The sequence below is a fragment of the Dermacentor albipictus genome, chromosome 4, assembly GCF_038994185.2.
Source record: "Dermacentor albipictus isolate Rhodes 1998 colony chromosome 4, USDA_Dalb.pri_finalv2, whole genome shotgun sequence".
Lineage (NCBI taxonomy): Eukaryota > Metazoa > Arthropoda > Arachnida > Ixodida > Ixodidae > Dermacentor > Dermacentor albipictus.
Window position 1 is genome coordinate 175669038 of NC_091824.1, and position 25473 is coordinate 175694510.

Here is a 25473-nt window from a genome sequence, read left to right on the forward strand (position 1 = left end):
TGGTCATGGGGCCGCGATCAGTCTTGATCGTCGTACGCTTCCAGGCCTCGAGCGTGGGACCTTGCCGAAGAATCGTTCGTGGTGAGGGGTTGGATGGGAACCCCCAAAGTATGTGATCTTGGTATGCGGTTACTGCTTCGCAGCGCCTGGAGCTAGGTTTAAACTCTTGCTTAGAAATTTCAGCCAACCTTTTGGGGCTTGGCACGGATCGATGGAGAATGCCTTAGTAACTTGCGATTCGCTGATGATATTGCCTTGCTTAGTAACTCAGGGGACCAACTGCAATGTGTGTTCACTGACCTGGAGAGGCAAAGCCGAAGGGTGGGTCTAAAAATTAATCTGCAGTCAACTAACGTTTAACAGTCTCGGAAGAGAACAGCAGTTTACGATAGGTAGTGAGGCGCTAGAAGTGGTAAGGGAATACATCTACTTAGGGCAGGTAGTGACTGCGGATCCGGATCATGAGACTGAAATAATCAGAAGAATAAGAATGGGCTGGGGTGCGTTTGGCAGGCATTCTCAGATCATGAACAGCAGGCTGCCATTATCCCTCAAGAGAAAAGTTTATAACAGCTGTGTCTTACCAGTACTCACGTACGGGGCAGAAACCTGGAGGCTTACGAAAAGGGTTCTACTCAAATTGAGGACGACGCAACGAGCTATGTAAAGAAGAATGGTAGGCGTAACGTTAAGGGATAAGAAAAGAGCAGATTGGGTGAGGGAACAAACGCGAGTTAATGATATCTTAGTTGAAATCAAGAAAAAGATATGGGCATTGGCAGGACACATAATGAGGAGGGAAGATAACCGATGGTCTTTAAGAGTTACGGAATGGATTCCAAGGGAAGGGAAGCGTAGCAGAGGGCGGCAGAGAGTTAGGTGGGTGGATAAGATTAAGAAGTTTGCAGGGGCAACATGGCCACAATTAGTACAGGACCGGGGTAGTTGGAGAAGTATGGGAGAGGCCTTTGCCCTGCAGTGGGCGTAACCAGGCTGATGATGATGATGACGGATCGAGTCTGTACCCGCCGTAGAGTCGTGGCGCGCTGCCGGTAGAGAACTGCGCTCGGGAACAAATACGCTCTGCGCGAATCATTGTAAAATAGAGTCCCTTCGTGATATGGGAGGATGAGTTCAAGCTGGCCATCCGGGTCGAGCGATCCCACCTCCCGGTTTTCTGCTGCTTAGGCAGATACGTGACCTGCTTCGTTACTGGGGTTGCCGGCATGAGCTGGCACCCACATTACATGGATAGTGTCCAGAGGTATGTGAAGTCTGCTTGCAATGGGGCCGAATGCCCCAATAAAGTAGCAATAGAGTCTGACACAACGAATTCAACATCATGCAAGGACGCACCCATGGCACTGCGGCCTCTTCCGTCTCCACAATGAGCTCTTTGAGGTGATCGCCGCGTGTGTAAAATTGCTGTAGCACGTTTGCGTGAGTGCGCATGCGCGGACGCCTGTTTCTTTTACGCCAAAGACGCAAGTATGAAGTGGGCAGATTTGTAGCACTTGAGTTCTAGTGCCTACGCTGAGTTACTCGAAGAGTCAGTTATTAGTTGCACGAGGAATCTAAATTCATAAATGACGAAGGAGTAAACTTTCACAAAGTAAAAGTTAAATATAATTTACGGTACATATGCCAATTTATGAATTTCAGCCTACTAACCTACTAGACTAGTCGCATGAATACATTGTGGCGCTAACAAGAAAATAAAGATTTAGGAAGACAAGTAAGAAACGATAGGTCGAGCACTGAACCTAAAATTGAGAAGCACAATTTGCATTAGTGATACGTCTGTTTTTCTTTTTGACAAATAACGAGATGCAGCTGTTAAAAACATAACTGTAATCACTCTAGACAACACTGACGTAGGAACGAGCATTTGTTGAATCTCCCTGCTCTGGCTGTAAAAATAAAATCAGTACAAATTAGATCTCAACCAACTCGCCCAGCAACAAGTTCTACTAGGCTAGTCGCGCGGCATTTTTTCGTATTCCGCGGGCTTTCTTTTGCGCTTGGAATAAACGTTTATGTGGCACGTACTGAGCAACGGGAAGGGAGCAGGATTGGGGAATCTTTCAGGATTGTCTACAATTTTCTCATTAGCGCTTTTTCTCAGATTATAATATTTAGGAAGTGGATTAATTATTAAATAAATATATAGTTAAGTAAAGTACAACAAAAGGTTTGTCTGACTTCCTCAAAGCAACGGTAAACAACATTATCTAGGTGCTGTCTAGCTACGTCATACTTACATGTTTTTATAGTTTTGCGTAACTTAAGTGGGACACCCAGAAACTCAGCGTGTCTTCGTGCTCTCGCTATAGGCGCCGTGCACGCCGACGGACGCGCCACTGGTGGCGGCCTTGCGCAGAACACGCGGGAGAGGAGCCTGACGCGCGCCGTAGTTTGTTGAGCCGTTGATCGTGCTTCTCTGTCTAATTCCCGTTTTCAGAGCAAGATAGGCAACACCATTCGCACGTGTGAGGCGGCCAAAGCTTCAGGGAATGTCGAAGAAGAATTGTTGCAGGGTGCGGGGCTCAAATACCGGTGAAAACGTGCCGGGATACGGTTCTAATCATTCCCGGCAAAACCACATCAGCGGGAGCAACGGTAGCAAAAATGGATCGTCGCTTCGAAGGGAAATTTCTTGTTCTCATCCTTTCCTTTGTTTCGTCGGTGTTTTTTTCCACTCGATAATAGTTAGACGCGTGAGCAAAGAAGTTCGTCTGCAGTGCAGCATGAGGTTTAAAGGCATTTCGCTAAGGTTCGGAATGCTGTTTGCCGCTTATATTGTTTTCCGCTTCTTTACCGCGTTGCGCTAGCTAGGCAGCACGACTGCACGAGCGCATTGCGTTGTATGTTAAAGCCATTGAAGTTTGCAAGAACTGAAATTGTTGGTTTCATGTGGCGCGGCAAATCCTCGCACCAGCTGTCGCGCACTTCATGTTTTTACATCTATTTTATGCGTGGCCTCGCACATGTTTAACTGTTGCTAGTTGATCCATGCATACTTCTTGTCGATTCATTTGAGCTGCGAAGTTTTCACCCTGCCTTGTTTGTAAAGGGTATAAATCACGCTGTGTCTTATCGGAATGATACCAAGGAAGTGCTTCTTTAACATCTTTATTCTTTTCGCCCGAGGACATCTTAGATATTCTTTGCGTTTTTGGAAATGTGTTTAGAAAATAGGTAGTTGAGGGCGAGAATTGCTAATAGCTGCTGCATGTGGTACTTTTGTTCCATTTCTCGCTGAAAAGTTCGCGTCCCGTTTGGGAAGTCATCACACCTCGATGCTGCCTGAGCAAATTTAACATGCCGAGTGATTTGTTCGTTTCACAACGTAGTCCCTTCTTGCATGTGAGTTCTTTGCACTGCATCTTGCACTGAATTCTTTCTTATACTTACGCTGCAGACGACTAAACCGGGCCTTGCCGACAGCGCTCATGCAGCAGAATCGCATCGGCGGTACAGCACTAACGCGAGCTTTTATTAACCCGTGTGTTTGGTGACTTCGTTGGCTAGAGTACGCGTTTCCATCAATAAATTGGCAATTACTCTTCTTGAGGCGACTTCGACTGCACTTATTCGGTGATGTCACATGTATTCCTCGGCAGAAAAATCACAACGGCATGTGCAGAGATTGCACCGTGCGGATTTGTTTGATATAAGTCTGCACTAACGATGGTGCAAATTATTCAGGTACAGAAACAGCATTGCGGCAAGGGTAGAATAAGAACAACCATCGAGAGATCGCATCACTCAACAAAATTTATCGGCTAGTGAACATGAGCTCCACGTCATGTAAATGGAGTTCATGGCATTTGTCTGCGGGACACACCTTGCACGTATGTGGGCCATGTTGTCCCAAACACCGGTAATATCGTGTTCATACCCGTTCGCACAGAGGTCAGCATCTTCCCTACAGCTGTCACCGCAGAAGAAGCACCCTGGCACCCGAACAAAGGAGAAATCGCAGCCGCTAACTTCAGCCATCGTCGCTGCATAGTGTTGTCGTCTGCTGCTGCTCCCGCGTGTACTGTTGGAAGCGTCCGCTAGGTGGCTTTCAGTGGCCCCTCTATACGCGGTGCGCGAGGCGTATAACATCATCAGGTAGGCCGATGTTTCCAGTGGAAATCGTGCTCGTTGGGATAGGCTCCTCAGTAGGTTCAATGAACATTGGGCCACCTGAGGATCCTCTCTAACGCGGTGAAGGCACTTCAGCTGACCTCGATTAGTGACCTGTGATTATTTCCGAAACGCAACAACGCCTTTAGTGGTGGGGTGTAGACTCCAAGTGGTTTGCGCTATGCCTGCGCGTGTTATTATGTGGAATGTTATTTCCATCTTGATAGTAACAAGAAGCTGTAATGCCGTTCATGTTTTCGTAAAGAGGGTATTTTTTTTAATTTAACGCATTACTCTGGTACGACCTACAAAATGATTAATCTCAGTTTGTTAATAAATTTATCTGCCGCCCAAACATGAGCTCGACACACTGAAAGACAGCAGCATACTAATGCATCGGAGGTGACAAAAATTCGGCAGAGACTGCCTACGTGTGGTAATGCGAAAGCATTATATTCCCGTTGGGGAAATGTCTGTATTTGTGCCCCCGTTTTATGCGCTCGTGACGTAGCGTCACCTGCTCGCCATTGGCTGCGCCGCCACGTGCCTTAGGACGCACGCACTAGGCCGCACCTTTAGTTAGCCAGAACGGTGGCGTCGGTCTCTATTTGAACAGAACCTGGCGATGTCATCGGCATACGCCAATATTTTCACCCGTGTTGAGTAACCTGAAGCCAGTTATCCGTTCGTTGCTTTGGATGGCCTCGCACAATGACACAAGGTAAGCCGCGAATAGCACGGGGGACAGCGGACATCCCTGCCTCACAGAAGACTGCACTTGCACGCTGTCTGTCAGGTCCCAATTTACGATGACCCAAGTTGAGCAGTTAGAGATGTCCTCAAAAGGGTTATAATAATGCCAGTACACCCTTCGGCAAAAACGTTTTGCTTTAAACTACACACTAATACATTATCAGTTAAAACATTTATTTTTTTTATTTAATAATACTGTCAACCCTCATAGAGGGTCATAATAGAGAGGACAATACAATTACATACATCGAATATGTACAATGCCAATGTACGTAAAGTAGCTCAACACATGTCAATTCACAGTGATTAAGATGTTCACCTGAATGATGTTCAGCACACTTCTGACATTTATCAAGATGCAAAATAAAGGTCTTTTTGTCCTGTGTTACATTAGGTGCTTCTTATGCAAGAAATCTGAAACGATGGAGCATGCGTTTCTAGATTGCTGGGATGCCATCTTTTTCTGGGATGTGCTACAAAGGACGCTAAAGAAAGAGTTACATTTAAATCCTCATGGAATAAGATTCTTACCGGTAGACACAGAGGGTTTACCGTATGGCGCTATAATGCTCCTGAGCCTCCACAGTTTGTGGAAAGCTAGAATGCAGTTCAGCAATGCTCATGTCAGTTTGCTACCTGTACGCGATCACTTTATTGAAGCTGTAGTACGGTTCAGGGATGTCCACCAGGCACTCCCTGAACAGCCAACATGGATTGACATGCTAGATATATTTGCAGCATTGAAAAAATTTTAATATGTCGAGCCAGCAAAATTCTTGTTGACATGTTTTATCTTTTGTGTATTCGTTTGTGTATTTCAAAGCCTGCAATAAAGAAAAAAAAAGAACCCTGGCGTAGGGGAATCGTGCCCATCTCGGACCCCAGAGGCCCTCGTTCAATGCCCACCGAGACCGATATGTACAAAATTTTATTCTTAATGCCAATAATTTGCTTTATTTACAAAAACTTCGCTGAGGTATTTATCGCCAATCCGAGAATTTTTTACGTGTTTTTACTCTTTACGCCGTCAGCATATTTGGTACCATTGCTCGGCCATGCTGCCGACGACGACGCTGATTTTCGCGTAATGGGGCATGTAATGCTTTCGCATTAACATCTACACTTTGCAACGCGCTTAGATCAACACTTTATTGCTTTCTGCGGGTAAATTTTCAATAGCAGCGTCGAATCAAAACCCGTATCGTAATTCTTGGGAATTCCAGAGCGATAGGACGCCATCTATGGTTATCAGCTGTACAATAACTCCATTCCACTTGGCACTTACATCACGTGAAGGCACCGGCTACGCTACGCTTATCTCCTTTCACCCAATCGCTCAATAACGATCTCCCTCATCGAAACAAGACGTCCCGCTCCATTTGCTTCGCCGATATTTTCGTCCGCAGCGAACGCACGTACGTGCTCAGTCAGCGCTGGGAGGGCAGGTTATTCGTGAGATGTGATATCGGCTGCGAGAGTGAGGACACAGCAGCGAATGTGGACGATAAATGACTCCACCGAAATGACGTACAGTTTTTAACCTATACCGCTTCTTCCTTTGCTCGGCGTTTCGTTTTGTTAATGCTATGCGAAAGACGTGAAAAATGCAAGTGAGCCAGGCGGATATTGAAAACGAGGTCCCGACATCAGCGTCGCGCGCAGAAATCTTTCCCAGCGGCGATGGGCTCAAAGCCCCCCGCCGGAGGTGAGGGTGAGGATGAACTGCGTGCGAACGGAAGGGAGCGCGTGGAGGAAGTGGCAGGGTTCGTTTGCAAATAACCAACAAAACCGCGATAACAGGGGTTCCGCTATGTAAGTGACTTTTGCGCGACCGTTTTTTGCACGGCGTTCTCATGCATGCTTACGTATAGCTCAGCCTGCAGTTCACTGCCGAAGGATTAAGATCACTGCTCTGTAGCGCTCGATAAACACTGTATAAAGGTTCGTCGCTATACGCTGCAACCTTACCAGAAGAACAGCGGAAGTTATGATGTTCTTTTGCTTGCATGTGAGTGTGCTTAGATGGCATCTATACGCCGGCTCAACAGTCCGCTTTTGAATAAATAGCTTTCACACTCTTTCTCTCTCTTACATTTGCTATTGAAGTTGTCTGTATGGACGCCTACAGGTGCAAACACAAACACGCAGTGATGTATTGACTGAGTTGCCTAATACGACAAATCAGCATCGTCTTTCTTTTAATACGAAAACATTTGTATTTCATAACCGGGTTGTACAGATATCAGCTTGGTTACTTATAGTACCTCGTCTCATCTACCCTGAAGTCACGTCCAAATGCTACATAGAGAGAGACTTACATAGCGAAATCGTATTCGCCGTAAGCAGACGAAGCATATAGACTTACTGCGGCGCTCAGTATTTGTATCGCCAGTCAAAAAACAACCAGCGCTGAATCCTGAATGCTTTTTAAATGCGAGACATTTTCTGCCAAGTCAGAGCAAAATGTCAGAGCAAGATCACGTGAGCTCCAACAGCAACATTCCATCGTCATCATTCTGCCGTCGTCATTTCATTGTCTTCGTAACATTGTGGTCATTCTTTTGTTGTCATGCATCGTCATGTTCTCGCTGTTTTTACTCTGTCGTTTTCACTGCGTTGTCACGTGGTCCTCATCACACCGTCTTCGATCCGCCGTCATCATCATTCTATCGTCGTCGTGATTGTCGACATCGCGTAGTCATCAAAAAGTCGCCGTTATGCCATCGTGGTCATTCCATCGTGATGAGTGTAGTGTGGTCAGCTCACCGTCGTCAGCTCGCTGTCGTCGTCCCATAACTGCCCATAACTCGTCATGCCGTGCACCTGCCCCATAACTCGTCATGCCGTGTTCGCTATCCCATCGGCATCACTTCAGCACTGGCGTCTGGTGGTCGTCATGCGGTCGTTGTCACACCATCGTCGCCATACCTTCACCGTCCCTCCAGCGTCGTCATACCACCCGATGTGGTGGCCTAGTGGCGCTGCGCTGCTAAGCCCGTGGGCGCGGAATCAAATCACACCAGCGGCGGCCGCATTTCCATGGGGGTGAAATGCAAAAACGCCCGCGTACTTTCATGCACGTTCAACAACCCCAGGGGATTAGAATTATTCCAGTGTCCCTCACTCCGTCATGCCCCATAATCATATTGCCACGCGCTTGTGCCACGTGCTTGTGCCACGCGCTTGGGCCACTTGCTCCCAGAAGACGAGGACGAGCTGGCTCACGAGCTCGCGCCTTGGTCTTTTTGTCGGTGCTGCACTGCCCCTTTGACGACTCGGACTTAAACGGCCTGTTTCAGAATTCGCCTGTCAATTAAACGTGACATTTTTTCTGGTGGAGGTGCGGGGTATTCTCGACCCATGCAACAGAACACTACTAGCAGCAGGAACGCTAGACCGACACCGGAGCTCACGCCGGTACAACATGCCAGCCGGAGAATTCAAGAATTAGCCCTTGAGTTTGAGCCTTTACCTGCGAGGACAACGACAAGGACGGCAGGTACGGATGCTGCATCCCATACCTGCACAACTAACCCTGTGACGGCTGCTCCGGTACCTCCTCATTACACGCTGCAAAATCCGCGCGTGCCAAATACCTTCCTTGGCGACCTTCTTGACGACATGGAAGACTGGCTGGCGAACTTCCAGCGTCTAGGGGAGTTCTATGGATGGGACGACGAATCGAAGCTCCGAAACGTCTACTTCAGCCTTTTGGATGGTGCTCGCACATGGTTCCAGAACCGCGAATAGGTTCTGACATGATGGCGTGAGTTCTGTCGCATCCTTTTATACACCTAGTCAGCTCCGATCCCAGAGAACGAGCATAATAGGCCATCCAATATCGCATTCAGAAACCCAATGAAAGAGTGGTTATGTACGTGGAAGACATGGTGCGTCTCTTCAGGCGAGCTGACCCTACGATGTCGGAAGACAAGAAGCGGCGTCACTTGATGCGAGGCGTGAAAGAGTAGCTTTTTGGTGGACTCGTTCGTAGTACGCCCCAAACAGTTGCGGAGTTTCTCACTGAAGCCGTCACCATGGAGAAGGCCCGGCACCAGCACTCGCACCAGTACGATTGGCAAGTGTATCTCTCCTCTGCTACCAGTGGCCTAGGAGCTCTCACAACTGATGTCGAGTCGCTGAGATTATTCGATCGGTAGTCCATGACCATTATGCGGCTGGCCACGTGGGTACAGGATAGAGAAATTCGACTACTCACCGAAACTCGCCTGTTGTGTTAAAGGATACGTCCAAGCATGCCATGAATGCCAGTCCCGAAAGTCACCCAATGTGAAACCTGTATGATTGCTGCATCCTATCGAGCCACCTCGAGGACCCTTCGATCAAGTCGGTATGGACCTCCTGGGCCCGTTTCCTACTTCCGGAAACAAATGGATCATTATCGCCACAGACTATTTAAGCCACTATGCTGAAACAAAGGCTCAACCTAAAGGCACAGGTTCTGAGGTTGCACAGTTTTTCGTACAGAACATCGTACTACGTCATAGCGCCCCGACCTGTCATAACAGATCGAGGGGCGGCGTTTAGGGTAAGGCGGCTTGAAGAAGTCCTTCAACTGAGTTACACAACGCACCGAAAGACGACTGCCTATCATCCACAAGCAATGGCTTAACAACCAAAAGGCTTAACAGAACGATGACCGACACGTTGTCGATGTACGTAGACGTGCAGCATAAGACGTGGGACGAGGTACTACCGTACGTCACGTTTGCGTAGACTACTGCTGCCCAAGTGATCACACGCTTTACGCCGTTTTCTCTTGTTTACGGCCGTGAAGTTCAGACGATGTTAGAAGTCACGTTCATCATTATCATCATCAGCCTAGTTTATGTCCACTGCAGGACGAAGACCTTTCCCTGCGATCTCCAATTACCCCTGTCCTGCGCAAACAGATTCCAAATAGTACCCACAAATTTGCTAATTTCGTCACTCCTCTACTGCGCTTCCCTTGGTACCTATTCTCACACCCTAATGGTCCAAGGGCTATCTAATCTGTGCATTAAATGACCTGCCCAGCGCCATTTTTGTTTCTTGATGTCAATTAGAATATCGTCTATACCCGTTTGCTTTCTGATCCAAACCGCTCTCTTTCTATCTCTTAAAGTTATGCCTAGCATTCTTCATTCCATGGCTCTTTGCGCGGTCCTTAACTTGTTCTCAAGCTTCTTTGTCAACCCGCCGTGGTTGCTCAGTGGCTATGGTGTTGGGCTGCTGAGCACGAGGTCGCGGGATCGAATCCCGGCCACGGCGGCCGCATTTCGATGGGGGCGAAATGCGAAAACACCCGTGTGCTTAGATTTAGGTGCACGTTAAAGAACCCCAGGTGGTCAAAATTTCCGGAGTCCTCCACTACGGCGTGCCTCATAATCAGAAAGTGGTTTTGGCACGTAAAACCCCAAATATTATTATTATTAAGCTTCTTTGTCAGTCTCCAAGTCTCTGGCGCATATGCCAGTGCCGGTAAAATGCACTGATTATAAACCTTCCTTTTCAATGATAACGGTAAGCTTCCAGTCAGGAGCTCATGCTGTCTGCCGTATGCGACCCAACCCACTTTTATTATTCTGTGAATTTCCTTCAGGTCAGGGTTCCCTGTGATTGTCAGGGTTCCCTGATTATCTGTGACGAGTGGCAACGCCGGGCACAGAAAGTAGGATGGTGCCAAATTTCAAAGTGGGGTCCCGACCATGCAAAAGGTAAAAGGGTGAATATCCTGCAGTGTCATGTCGCGACGAGTTATACGCGTATGTCACGTAGGCCAGCGTGGGACCCCAACCTCGGCGATTGTTGGAAACCAACATCGACAGCATCTGTGTGAGTGTTCGGTTGAGACGTTCCGTAAGACCCCTCGTTTGTGGTTCGTAGGCGATGGACAACTTTTGCTCAGTGGCACAAGAGCGGAGGAGGTCGTCCACAACTCGAGACAAGAACGAGCGGCCGCGGTCTGTAAGTAACTGCTGAGGTGCACCATGCTGGAGAATGACGTCGTCAAGGAGAAAATCGGCGACGTCAGTTGCGCAACTAGTCGCATACGCCTTTGTTATCGCGTAGCGTGTCGCGTAATCAGTAGCGACAGCGATCCATTTATTCCCTCTAGTCGTCGTTCGAAAAGGGCCAAGCAGGTCAAGGCCAACGCGAAAGAATGCTTCAGAGGGAACTTCAATTGGATGGAGTCGGCCGAAAGGTGGCAGGGGAGGTTTCTTCCGACGCTGACACAATTCACAAGTTGCGACATAACGACGCACAGAGCGGTAGAGACCGGTGTCATACGCGGTCGTATGTAAGCAAAAATCCAAGGTGTCCCGCCGTCGGTGCATCGTAAAGTTGTTCGAGAACGACGGATCGCAGATGACAAGGAAGGACAAGGAGCAACTCAGGGTCGTCAGGGTTGATATTGCGGCGGTAGAGGATGCCGTCATGCAGCGCGAACAAGCGGCACATGCCGTCGGTGCTTGCAGATTGCACTCCGGCGATGAAGGGCTGTAAGGATGCGTCGCGTTGTTGTTCAGTGCGCATGTCGGTCATGTCAGTCAAAGCCATCACGCAGGTCACCGGAGCATGTGCAACAGGATCGGGAGGATCTACAGGGTGACGCGAGAGGCAGTCAGCGTCCTTGTGCAGGCGTCCCAACACGGTAATGTAACAACATTACCGTCCCAACATGGTAACAACAGATGTTTGTCCTAAAGGCTCTTCGCCGAAATCAAAGATGTCAAGGTACGATTCGAGGAGGAGACGTATGTCCGTGGTCTGTGCAGAGGTGAGGCCAGGTGCAATCATCCTCGCCAAGTCATCCGTTAGGGAACCACAGCTGTGAGCGGCAATTGGTGCAAAGAAACCGCTCTCGGCATTCAGGCTTTCAATGTCAAATTCGGAAGTACTAGAAACACTGGCCAAGGAGATGCCGGCTGTAAGCACTTGAGGGCACAGGCTCAAATTCAGAAGCGGGAGAACGACGTTATCATTAGTAATCATCACCAGCGTACGCGGAAGAGCAACGTTCCGATTCAAAAGCACGTCGGTGATGGGGTGAAGGACATATTCACCGTCGGGAATCTGTGGATGTGCGGTCAAAGCGACGTAAGTGACTGCCTCAGGTAACAGACGCACATAGTGAAGCGAACACAAGTGTGGTGGAACGGTGCTCGGAGCATCGGCGACTTGAGGCAGTTCTAACTGAAGAACGCCGGTTGTGTAGTCGATGAGAGTGGAATGATGGGATAAAAAGTCCAATCCAAGGATAATGTCGTGAGGTCAGTTGTCGATCAGAACAAAGAGAAAAGAAATAGGGCGGCCGGCTATACTTATACACATTCCTAATTCCTAATACAACATTCCTAATACACATTCCTAATACAACCAGCACGCCCCCATCTCCCACACAAAGCACTCGGGCAGCTGCTAGGGTGAGGACCTTGTTTAAACATCTACGCAGGTTAGCACTCAACACAGAAACGTGGGCTCCAGTGTCGACGAGTGCTTGGACAGGTAAGCCGTCTATTTTAACGTCAATTACACTTCTCTTGGTGGGCGCAGACAGAGGATTTGCTGTAGTAGTGGGCAATGCAGCACCACCTCCGAGCGCTGCATTTCTCGGTTTTCCGAAAGGGTGCGGCCAGAAGCCACAGGGGACGAAAGGCGACTTGGCTGCGGCGAACGGGATGATGGGCGACGTGCTTGCGGTGAGCGAGACTGGTGTCTGCGCGGCGATGGTGAGCGACTGTACCACGTGTTCCTAGCAGAGTTGTCGGCCATGTTAGACTCAGTGGTGGGCGAAACATTGCGGGCATTTCCATTAAAACGGCTCGGGTTGGTTGGCGTGCGAGGTGTTGAGGACCACGAGTTGCGACAGTATCTTGCGACATGACCAATGCGGCGACAGGTGAAACATATCGGCTGGTCGTGCGCGGTTCTCAGTCGGGTTGCGATAACGCGGAGAGAAGCGTCGGGGTGGATTGAAAATAGTAGAAGGGCGTTCGTTAGCTCTGGGGTTGGTGACAGCGCAGACCGAATGTAGGCCAAAGTTTTCAACTTCCTGTCGAACGATGGCTTGCACGAGGGGAACTGATATAGGGGTCGCATCAGGGCTACGCGAGCAGAAAGCTGCGGGCGCCATCGCGTCCAGTTGACATCGAACGATTCGCACCACGTCCTTTGATGGCGACGCATGCTGCTGCGTCGAAGTTGCGGAAGTATTGGGAAGTCTTTCGAATGATTTCAAGACGCGTCGACTTTTGGCCTGCTAGAATTGTCGGCACTCTTTGATGATAGCAGCAACTGCACCTTTTGCATATGAGCAGATTAAAGGCGTCGTCAGCAATTCTCTTGAGCACATGCCCTACCTTCTCATCTTCTGTATCGTGGTGATTGGTTTTACGACAAAGCGCCAGAAGGTCCTATATTTACGAAACATAGGACTCTGTGGAGGATTGTGCACGAGAGGCCAGTTCCTGCTCTGCGGCAATTTTACGGCCGGCTAGTTTGCCAAACAACTCTTTTACCTTCTCTTTGCATTGGTCCCAGCTGGTCAGCCCCTCTTCATGGTTTTCGAACCACACCTTTGCCGTGCCTCTTAGGTAGAACAACTGGTTAGCTAGCATAAGCGTAGTGCCCATTTTTTAATTTCTCTCACACGTTTGCACATAGCCACCCACTCTTAAATGTGGGCGCCATCAGTCCCATAGAAAGTTCCGAGATCCTTGGGTTGCACAACCATAACCGAAGGGGACGGCGACGTAACGGGCGATCGTAACGTTGGAGGCGGCAACGAGCGAGGTCCCGAGTGCTCACCGTCATTCATGGTGAGGATGGTGATGTGACGTCCACTTCGGAGCTCCGTTTGCAGCCGTGGTAGCCCGCACACCCCACCAATATGCTACGGGGATGTTGGGAGTACAGACTGAATATATTTACAGTATATATACATGCAAAGTCAATGTGGTCAAGATGGTTGACCAGCAGCAGCCAGCGGCTCGCGATCTACTTCCTCTCTCTCTCTCTCTTCTTTCATCCTTCCGTAACAATATAATAAGAGTATCCGGCAACTGAAGCGTCCCGTGGCCCATTACGTTCCGCAAAATGAGAAGTAGTAACAAAATCGAACTTTCACCGTGCGACAATTTACTGCCCGCGACGATGTCACATTTTTCTATTGGGGGGGCGGGGTCACGGAAATGATAAAACCCAAAGGAAAGCATGTTGGCTACAATCGAATGCCTACTTTGGGCACCTAATGTGGCTACGGAAAGAATATCGAAGAATACTTGAGACGCTTGGCCCACAATGAACCGTACTCATACTGCTCAGTATCCTACACCGGCGAGAGAAAATTTTCTGGAAAGGTCGCACTGAGGCGAACGCCTCGCAATTCATCAAGTCCCCGCAGCAGGGTTGCCAGGTCTTTGGAATAAAAAGTAGCCGAATAATTATGACCAGTAGCCCAAAAAGGCGGCAACTACGGCGCAAGCTTTAATTGGTAGCCAAAAATCTAGCCACGGTGCGACAAATGAACATTTGCCCATTTTTAATGCGAAAATAAAGAAGAATAGACGAGACGACCTGTTGCGCTGATCACAAACAAAAATATGAGAACAAATTAGTAGTTATTACATAATATTGTACCGTAATTTACCATAATGTAGGACCAACTGAAGTTCTTTTATAATTTCTGCCACACACTTGCGTGCTTTCTCATAGCCGATGTGGTATCGCCAGTTTCAGTAGAAGAAACTGGCTGAACGCGGTCCTTGCACAGATGGTTATATTAACTATATGCCACTATGACTTCACTTTAAACGTTCCCGTGCGAACTCTATGACGTCACACACGTTATCTGCTCCCTGGTACGCAGTCGCATATAGTCACGTAGACATTGGCATCTGTAATGCCATGGCTGTCATGACGTGTTTTTGGTTGTTGCAGTCGTTTCTGATGCGAAGAACCATGGTCTTCGAGATTCTCTAGAGGTAACCGTCGCTGGGATGATAATGGAACATCACCTATAGCTTCCATCCTTCGAAGGTCGCAAAAGCATTGCCTATAAGGTTGGTTATTTCCTGTTACTCGGAGGGGGCTGCTTGGCCCTGTTCAATTATCCGTCAGTGACAGTTCCGAAATGCCCGAAGTGTTGATTTCAGCCAATGAGTGTTGCATATAAAGCATCTCGGGCAGCCCTGGACAGCCCAGGGTGACAAGTCGAAGAGGTCCACTGAGCATGTGGTGGCAATGACATATTTTCAGATCCTGAATTTGCTTCCGGAGCTTGCAAGAGACAAAAACGTTGCATTGAAGATATGACGTTTGAGGTTATTGCTTCGAAGGGGCCGCCGGGGCGAGTGTAATTCGTCCACTACCTATACCAATTACCACTCACAAAAGTAGCCATAAGGTATCCAAGTCGCCAAACACGATTTTCAGTCGCTAGGAGCCTCTAAAAGTAGCCAATTTGGCGAGAAATCGCCAAATATGTCAATCCTGCCCCGCAGTGATGACGTCGAGCGACCATGCGCTGTTTTTTTTTTCTCGTCTGCTAGCCAGAAAGCGTCCAAAACTTTGCCAGGCGAAAATCCACTCTGCCAGAAAAAGCGAACGCCCATTGAAGTGCGCCGCGCGATGGTCGGGGCAACACGAGGAAGACGCATGCGCTCTGGCGGGCTCCAGCAGCCTGCGGGTAAAGAAAAAAAATAAATAATTCGAGAGAACAAAAGAATATACATACAATATATATACATATACATATATACATATATAATAATCTATACATAGAGAATATACAGCTTTGCTGGCTTTAGTGTCTTGACATGGTTGCTTTGGCGCAGTTGAAGAAAGTATGTTACAATAATTTTCATTGGCATGACAAGGTCATCCGTCAATACCTTGTTTTCAAATAATGTCTTTACTCACTTTGCATGAGAGCAAAAACGAACCACCACAACGCTTTGTCTCATAAGACCTCGCTGCGTGCTTTGTCAACTTGTCTGATAGAGTGTTGATTTTGCTTGTCTCGTTGTATGGTCCAGTGCACGACTTTAGAAAAGTCGATACACCTTTGACGTCAAACGTTCATAACAACCTTAAACCCGCAAAGCTCTTGAATTCAAAATAGAAATCACGACTGTCGAAATGTCAGTGTACCTTTCTTATCAAACGTTTATAAGAAATTTATACCCACGAAGTTTCAGAAATGAAATCCGTGTGCTCCGTAGATTTGCGGTGTCCGCGAGATGCCGCGACGAGCCTGCTCGCCATCAAAATTCCCTTGAAACTTTGTGCTCGGATAAGCCTTCATGCGTTATGTGACACCCAGTGCATGGGCGTTGCCGCGAAATCCAGCTCGATTTCGCAATGTTTGCGCTGAAATGTCTTTTCGGGCATGAAAAGGGCATTCTAGACAAAACTCAGTATGATTTCCAGCCCCGGGGGTCGTTTTGGTCGGGAGTGCATGACCGCACGAAGAAATTTTTTAAAGAGGGGCGGGCTGAAGCCTCACAAGCCCTCCCCCCCCCCTCCCGGGCTACGCCCCTGGTGTCCACGTCTTAGCGCTGTTTACCCCGTCCTAATACTCATTCATCGGTTATAAGCATGACGTGATGGGCAACCGCAAGTGTTCGAATCGCTATAGTACCTTCATCCTTCTCTCTGCTTTCTTTCTCTTCATCCCTCAACACCATCCTCATCGCATAGGGTAGTAGACCGGAAGCGCATCTGGTTGACATCCCGGCCTTTCCTTCTTTCTTTTTCTCCTCTTCCTTTATTTCGCTTGAATTCAAGAGATACCTGATACCTGATTCAATAGGCTAGCATACTGGGCTCAGCCTGGTTAACCTCCATGCCTTTCTCTTATGACTTGTCTCTCTCTCTGTCTCCCTATCTTGCCTTTATTGCTGCTAGAATCACTGAAGTTCTTTCGCCTCGCGGCTGGTCTGTCATTGATTCACACAGTTGTAGCGCGCACCGTAACCACTGCCTCGTTAGCAATGTATTAGCAGCTTTATCGACACTGCCACTCCCCCCCCCCCCCCTTCCTTTTTGTGCGTGTGTCCTTGTGATGTATTGGTTCTGTCGTCGATTTATCAAAACAGAACTGCGAGTGCTGGCTGGGAATGGTCGCTACTCCTCGTCACATAGCAACCAAAATGAATATTATTATGACAGTTATAAGTGTCGCAAGTTGAGTAAAGCTAGCGCGAATAGAAAACTGGTAAAGATGAGCACGTGTGCACGATATCCCAAAGAAAAACTGGGCAATTTTACGCGCCAAAACCACGATTTGATTGTGAGGAACGCCATAATGGGGGACTCCGAATTATTTTTTACCACTCGTAGTTTTTTAACGTGCACCTCGCGCACGATACACGGGCGCTTTTGCATTTCGCCCCCTTTGAAAGGCGGCCGCCGTGGCCGCCATCCCGTGCTCTCGACCTTAGCAGCGCAACGCCAAAGCCACCACGCCACAACGGCGGGTCACGATAGTGTCAGAAACGTCACACAGATACTGGAAAAGGCATATGAAGCACCAATATAGATTCGGGACATGCAGGTTCGCAGAGCAGGCTGTTCTACAAACCACGCTATGCCGTGCCGCAAGCATACAGTGCCCCAGCGTATTTTAATGGGCTGTATGTAAGGCATATCACGGACACCCCTAAGCGTAATGATCTTTTCGGCCTCCTCCAGCAAATGACAACTCTCGTTCAGTGCTTTCCGCGCGCGGCTTTCGATCGCCGTGGTCCAAGCGCTGCCTGACGAGCGATGCAAGGGGAGGCAGAACGAGCACGTTTCGTCGAGCAGAATGTGCTGCTTGACGAGATGGCTGATGTGCTCCCCCTATGTACGCTTTGTTCTTGCTCCAAGCGCCTTCTCACACTATGCCTTCATAACCACGTACATCACTACAGCGGCGACTTACGGCAGCGAGCCTCCGCGACGCCTCGAATGGAGCTTCCATGTAACCGCCATCGATGCATTCCTCCGTGTCTGCAGTCTGCCGAAGCGGAGAAAGAAATGACACTCGTTTAATTTACCCAACGGTGCGCGAGAAGAAACGTCTTTTCTACGCCTCTGGCGCAACAACCTTTCCGCGTTCCAGCGCGCTTATGCCGCCAATATACCTGGGTGGTCGATAGCGAGGTAACTACACGCGTCTGAATATTAACCCTAACCCACTTCGTACCTATCCCCGACAAGGGAAAGCGAGGAATAAAAAAGAAAGCCAATGCCGGTACGCGAAAATGAGGTTGACAGAGGGAAAGCACAAGGCTATAGCGTGGCGAGCCAATCTTTATCGAATTTGTATTTCCCGCAACTTTTGCTGTTGTAAAGAAATTGCTTGTTCTTTATAGTGAGGTCGTCGAGCGTTTGTATTGCGCAGTACGCCACAAACATACGCGTGTTGTATAGGAGCGTGGTGTTTATGGTGGCATGGCGTTGTATGAGAGCGGAGCGTGGCATTTCTCACGGCGCTCGACGTTTCTGCACAGGCGTGAGTAAAAGCGGGTGCGAGAAAGAACATCTGGGGGCCTTTGCTCCTTGAATATGTGAGTCTGTCTAGGCACAACGGAGGAGGTTTCTTAACACGTGTTGTATGCGTTTGTCATCTAGGCATGCCGGCATTGCGGAGTGCGGTCCAGTTTGTTTGCGTTCCGCCGCTGGCTGCCCGCGCGGTGAGGCGGTGGGCACGGATGCCCCATTTAGTGATCGCGGTGTCCGAAGGGGCAAGGCTCTGACCGGTGTTGTATAAGTCGCGGGTCGCTATTTTAGTACCGACGATAAATTGCATTTTTTGCAAGCACTGCTCCAGGAGGGCACATGTAACCGGCAAACGGAGGCCTCAGCAGAGCACCTGAGGTTATATTAAAGCAGGCAGCGCAGTATCTCCAGGGCACCTAAGGGGTAGCGGGGGATCAAAGCTGAAAGCAGGGTGGCCCGTGGGTTGGGACCGCGGTGGCCAAAGCGTGCCAGGGGGTGTTCGCATAAAAAATTGGCTGTCCGATGTCGCTGACGACCTATCTCATACAGCCCTGGCACGCGCAGGCCTGGGCGAGCCCCAACCCACGGACCAGTCCGGGTTCTAGCTTTGATGTCCCCGTTGTTGATTTGGTGTCCTGGAGGCGCCACCAATAATGCGAAGAATGACACGTTATTTCAATTAGTAAAAAATGTCATTGAATAAATATAATTACGTCCAGTCACCAACTTGGGACGCTAAGTTCAGCACTACCGCGCCGCGCGAATTTCTGCTGGCACGCCTAGGGACAAACGCATACAACATGCGCTGAGAAACTCCTCCGTAGTGCCTAAGGAGAGTCGTGTATTCAAGGAGCGAAAGTCCCCACATTACCTCTCTCGCACGCGCTCTTATTCGCGCATGCGCGCAAACGTCTGTCGTCTCCGCAAGTACCACGCCCCGCTGTACCTTATTCCCCGTTGAAGAGAAATTTGTTCCTGTCCGCCCATGCTGTCAGTTAAACCGAGCGGAAGGTTGATTTGTAGATTTGTGCGCATTTAGTGGATGACGTAAGCGTGATTTCGTTATGTTCATTCTTGCACACATATTGATTATATTCAGAAAGAGAATATCCGTATAATATTTAACCATTACTAGCAATTGATAAGAAGGACGTGGCCCAGAATTTTTTATTGCTTTATTTATTTTTCCATATCGCGCAAATACATACCAAATTAAATATTAAAACGTTTCTGCAGAACCTAAGCGAGATACCGTAGGTCGTAAATATTGCTGACCTGCGGGTTAAAAGCAAGCTTGGAACTTGCTTCGACAAGGTAAATGTGTCTTTTTGAGATGTGCCTCTATAGAGCTAAAATAGAGAGCTTGCTTAATGGAAGGAAACAATTTTCGCAGTGGCGAGATTATGACTATCACATGCGCGAAGAGACCAAGGAGGCCTGCTGGTTTTGCCATCAAAGCGCGTGCTACGGCTCACGATCGACGTTTCTGTGTCTGTCGAGCAGGTTTATGTATAAATGCAAATGTAGAGGTACTGACTAATATTTTGCATTTCTCTAATATTTACAGACGTTTTCGTCAGGCCATCACTATTGTTGAGCTGCCAGTTGAAGGGTTAAACTTAAACATTTGTTTTTCTCTCTCTTATATTAAATAACCCTTAACCTGCTGACAAGATTAATAGTGTCCATTCCAAGCGTCCTCAACATCTCTCTTCTAATTCTTGCGATTCATCTCAAGTCCATGAATCCTCTGGCGTACCTCAGGCATCAGTACTTCAGCCTCCGTTTTTCCTGTTGTATATTATCGAACATCCAGACACATTTCCTATAAATTTTCGGCTTTAAACTCAAGAAAGGGGCTGGCAGATGGAATGGCACACTGTGGTATAAACTTTTTTAAAACAGGGTTGAAGTGCCTCAGACAGGCTGGCCAACGTTTCGATAGGTGGACCTATCTTCGTCAAAGGCGGCCTCGTCATCCTCGGCGTGTTAGTTTTAAAGGGTTAGTGCAGTGACGTCACGTGCGGGTGTTGTTGCTGGCGGCCGCCAGCAACAACACCCGCACGTGACGTCACTGCACTAACCCTTTAAAACTAACACGCCGAGGATGACGAGGCCGCCTTTGACGAAGATAGGTCCACCTATAGAAACGTTGGCCAGCCTGTCTGAGGCACTTCAACCCTGTTTTAAAAAAGTTTATACCACGGCTTTAAACTGGTCACTTTGTTCTCTATAGCATAAATCGCCTAATGAAGACCCTTCTGAAGAGAATTACTTTGCAAGTTTGTGCAAGTGGTAGCAGAAATCGCGAATGAAGGTAAAGTTTCAGAAGGCATCTGCTGTGTTTTAACAGAGCGTCGCCTCCTTTACTACTTGTATTACTTATCTATAACTTCTAAAGTACAGCGGGTATCAGAATGTAAAGATATCGGCCTACTTTTCACCACTAACTTCTGGTCTAATTCCATTAACCTTATTTACAACAAAGCCCTGCAAAAGCTCGGATGTCTAAGTAGCTCACTACTTCCAACCAATTTTTGGGTACACTCCAAGAACAGTTGACACCTTTGGGGTGTATATTTGCCAAACAACCATAATCGTCATCTCTCTTGTCCGCATTTCCTTTCTTTAACGCGACGAGCCCGGTACTTTACTTAGGAACGGCATGCGCGTTATCAGCATGACATTGCATTCCCGACAGGAAAGTAACGATCGCAGGGTTTTCAACAAAGGAGATGCGAACAAGACAGGTGACAATTATTTTTGTGTGGCAAATATACATTCCAAAGGTTGTAAACTTTTCTTAGAGTGTATAGTGCCGGCTGCTTCATGTTGGTACTCAATATTGACATAACGAGAATAAAATCTATCCAGAAAAAGGTCATTCGCTTCTGCTTCCGACGCTACAATAGGAACTTTCCACCATGTTCTCCTCCTTTGCACCTACTCTTTCTAAACGACTCAACATTGAGAACCTGAAACTTTTGCACTTTCTCTTCAATTTATCCCCATACACATTGGCGAACAGCTACTTACTGCAAGCTAAATTATCATCCACCGGGCAAAATCACGTGTTACACATGCCTGCCTTTCATTCTCGAACTCACTTTACATTTTCCTCCGACCATAGACCTATGGAATCGAATACCTGGCAGCGGGAAGTCACAACCCGAAAAAGCGTTTTTTGAATGCCCTAGAACGTTCTCCTTTATTTATACTTTGAAATATTTGCTTAGATGAATATTTTATGGCACTGTCTTATTTCTTTATTTGTTTCTTAGTATGTTTAGCTCAATTGTATCCGCATATGCTTATTTGATTTGGCACTGTTTATTTGTGCTATGTGCCAAGTTTTGCGGTGGCCCTGCCAAACAGATGCAGTATGTTAGAAAAAAAATAACAGAGTATTTCTTATGTGCTCACTTGAGCGGAGGTGATGTCGCTTCGACACAGGGAAGCAGGATGGGTGCACCGGGTGACTCCGGTGTCAAATGCAGGAAACTCGCCCAACTAGTTACTATATTATGCATTCTTTGAGCAACGTTCTCCTCCCCTCATGGTAGCAACACGGCACGGGAAGTCTTCGTATAGCGCCTTTGGTCATTCCGCTGTCTCTCGCATTGCGTCATCTACTTGGGTAATTAGTTTGCTTGTTTTTTTTCTTCTAGTAATATCTGTGATCTACAAATCCAGAATCAGTTCTTTGTTTTTATTTAAGCGAAAGTAATAACGAAAACGACGTTTCACCCACCCAAGGGAACTTGACGTGACACAGTTTTGCGGTCATTCAACGAACTGTCAGCGCACACAGGTGGTCGTTGCGCCACCTCGGAGCGCACCCTCATTTGCAACGTCGTTTCGTGGGATTCTCGTTATCTGTCTGGCGGGCGCATTCTGCCCGCGCGTTCCGAGATCGTAGCGATCTCTGCCCGCCATACGTTGCTGTCGCGAACATGCATAGCTTGAACATACGCGCTCGTTGCGCTGATATTTTTGCCTCGTTTTTTCTCACTCTCGATTTTCGCCCAAAAGAAAGCAGCCGTGGCCTGTGCGTAATCCAGATGTGAGCGAGACCGTAGCTGAAGATCAAGGAAGATGCATTAATAGGGTTCGCAGATAACTGCAGTGTGAAGCAAATGCATCGGTATGCAAACTGCACGCCAAGGAAAAAGGAAAGAAATTGTGTCACCGAGCGCACAAATGAATTTATAAAAGAAAGAAGTCCTGCATAATATGGAGGGCAGTCCTCTCGATATCTACTGAGATGAAAATTCATTCATTATGATATACGCCCTACGAGTGTTTTCTCTCTGAACAGAAGTTCATTATTGAAATATAGCTCGCGCCCGCTATGCCGGAAGTGCACTGACCAGTGGCAGTTGGATAAATGAAAATAATTCTGCTCACATATTTGCGAAACCGCACGGATATGTAGGGAAACAGTGACAGTCACACATCGACATATATATGCCTTCATGACGGTGCCCATGGTCTTAGTGCATCTCGCTTATTTTTTAAGGGGTTTCCTTAGTTTAAATTAGGAAAATTACTGATAGTATAGTATAGGCTCACATACAGGGGACTTCTTCACAATCTTTGTGAACCAGGCCCCCGTATGGGAGCCATAACGTCATCGTTTATTTTCTTTTAATGTTTTTGGTCGGCGTCCGTTTTACCCTTGACTTTACCGAGTTTTCGTCAAACTCTTGATTTCGAGGGAAATTACTGTTCCTGCGATGGACAGTCATTTGGAGTGTTGCATGTGTTCCTAAACAATCCAGACATGACTTCCACTCGTTTTGCCCTCCAATCACCCGACGCGCTCTGCACTCTCCGCACCCATACCAATGCCCCAAACAACTGGCAACTCGACTGATTGGCTGCTAATTACCGCGCGCTCTACTAAACAACGAACTAATTGAAAACAATCGTGTCCTCAGAATTTTTGTATATCATCTCCATTGAGAACTGTGGCAGTTGAGTGCCTAGACGCAAGGCCTCCTTGCCGAATACTCTCTCTGTATGGGCAAGAAAATAAAATAAAAAAAAATGGCTGGGGCTTAGCTAAGGTTAAGCCTGAATATCTCGAAGCGAAAAGGTTCGGTGATGCTTATGGTTTAGCTTACAGTTATGCTTTATGATTTAGCCTATGGTTATGCTTACGGTTTAGCTTATGGTTACGCAGTTGAAAATGACAACAGACGTTGCCTTCACTACTACGGAAATGTTTGTTGTACAACAGGATTTTTCTGTAGTAACGCAGATTCCTGATGGAGCGACACACTTTTCTAATGTACAACAGCCATTTCTTGTTGTGACTACAGACGTACACTCTGTCGTATGTCTGTTGTTACAACAGAAAGCTGAAGCTCCACAACAGATTTTTGTAGTACTACAGAAAAATTTGTCATTACAACAAGCGACCTGTTGTCCCAACAGAAATGTTCCTGAAGTAACCCGACAAACTTCTGTAGTGCTAGAGAGAGCTGTTGAAATACTAAATAAACCGATTGTGGTAACAGGCCCCCAACTGTCACAACAGAAGTGTTCCTGAAGTAATGAGACAAACTTCTGTTGTACTACAGAGAACTGTTGTTGTACGACGGAAACCTATCGTCGCAACATGTACCCAATGATGACAACAGAATTGCACTGAAATTATGCGATGCGACAAGCTTCTGTAGTGCTTTATGATTTAGCCTATGGATATGCTTACGGTATAACTTATGGATATGCTTATGGTTTAAGTTATGGTTATGCTTACGGTTTAGCTTATGGTTATGCTTTATGATTTAGCCTGTGGTTATGTTTACGGTTTCACTTATGGATATGCTTTGGTTAGCTTATGGTTATGCTATACGTGGGCCTTGTGTAGTTATGCAAATTGATTATCAGTGATATATACCATAAGTTATGCAGAATTATTAAACTTCTTTATTCATCATTGTTTGGCACATTGTCTTGCGATTTCTGTACTGCCATAAACACAGCTCTCTGTATCGGTAGTATCACTCTCTTCTCCTGCCATGTTGAATGCGCGCGCCTATTCTCTGGCAAGCGGTTATATAGTCGGCCTCCGCGATAAACACGCGCTTGCGGCGAATGTCAAACGATGACGCATAGCGCGCGGCAGTGGCCACCTGCGCCGACTCCGAACACGCTTACGGAGCCAGTTACGACATACGCCGGCTCGCGCGAAGCGCGGTGTTTAGCGTAGTGAAGCTTTTCGCTTCGAAAGCAAGGCTCATTGCATTGACATTTCCGCGTACCGTTATGCCCACCTGAGAGATACATATCGAGCAACCATTAGCACCGAGCTACGGCCATGATCAGTAGACCACTTGAGCCCTAGGCAACATGCCGATGCCAGAGAGCGATTTTCTTTTTTTAATGCAAATATTTGTTCACAGTATAGCAAGAGACAAGGCAGGGCATTGCTCGGCAATGCCAATTTTATGTGATTGCGGCACGTAGAGAGAAAAACTCGTGCCATTGAACATGCATGTGCATCTGAAAGTCCACCTTCAGTGAATGGTGTTTCCCAAAAGGGTTTGGCTCGAAAAAGTGCTTAATGGTTAATCATTACATCGTTTTGCACATGGGCTACATACAATATCACTGAAATTGACAAGGAGCGAAGAGGGGCACAGTTCTTTTTTCTTTTTGTGCGTAATTATTGTTTGCACTGCAAGTACGTTTTCTCGCATAAATAAATAAATAAAAAGGAAGGTCACACCCCTCCTGACCTTCGCCTTGCTTCAAGCAACACAAGTAGCGTACGGAGTTTCGCAAAACCGTGACGTTCACAGTTAAGGGCGAATAACACTCAAGAAGTGCAGCTGTGCGCCACTTGCGTCGAGCGGGAGGAATAAGGTGCACGGAGCGTCTCTAGATCGTGTTGTTGCAACCACACGAAGGCAATAAAGCCAAGGAAACCTTCATTGTCTTTTCGCCTCACGTGGTGAATACATATGCGAAATGCTCAATATAAATCTGGAACCATGCTTACGATACACAACAATTCATAACTGACATAATAGGGCACCAACACAACATTAGGATACATCAGGCACCATCGCAATAAGCTTCCCCTTGGGA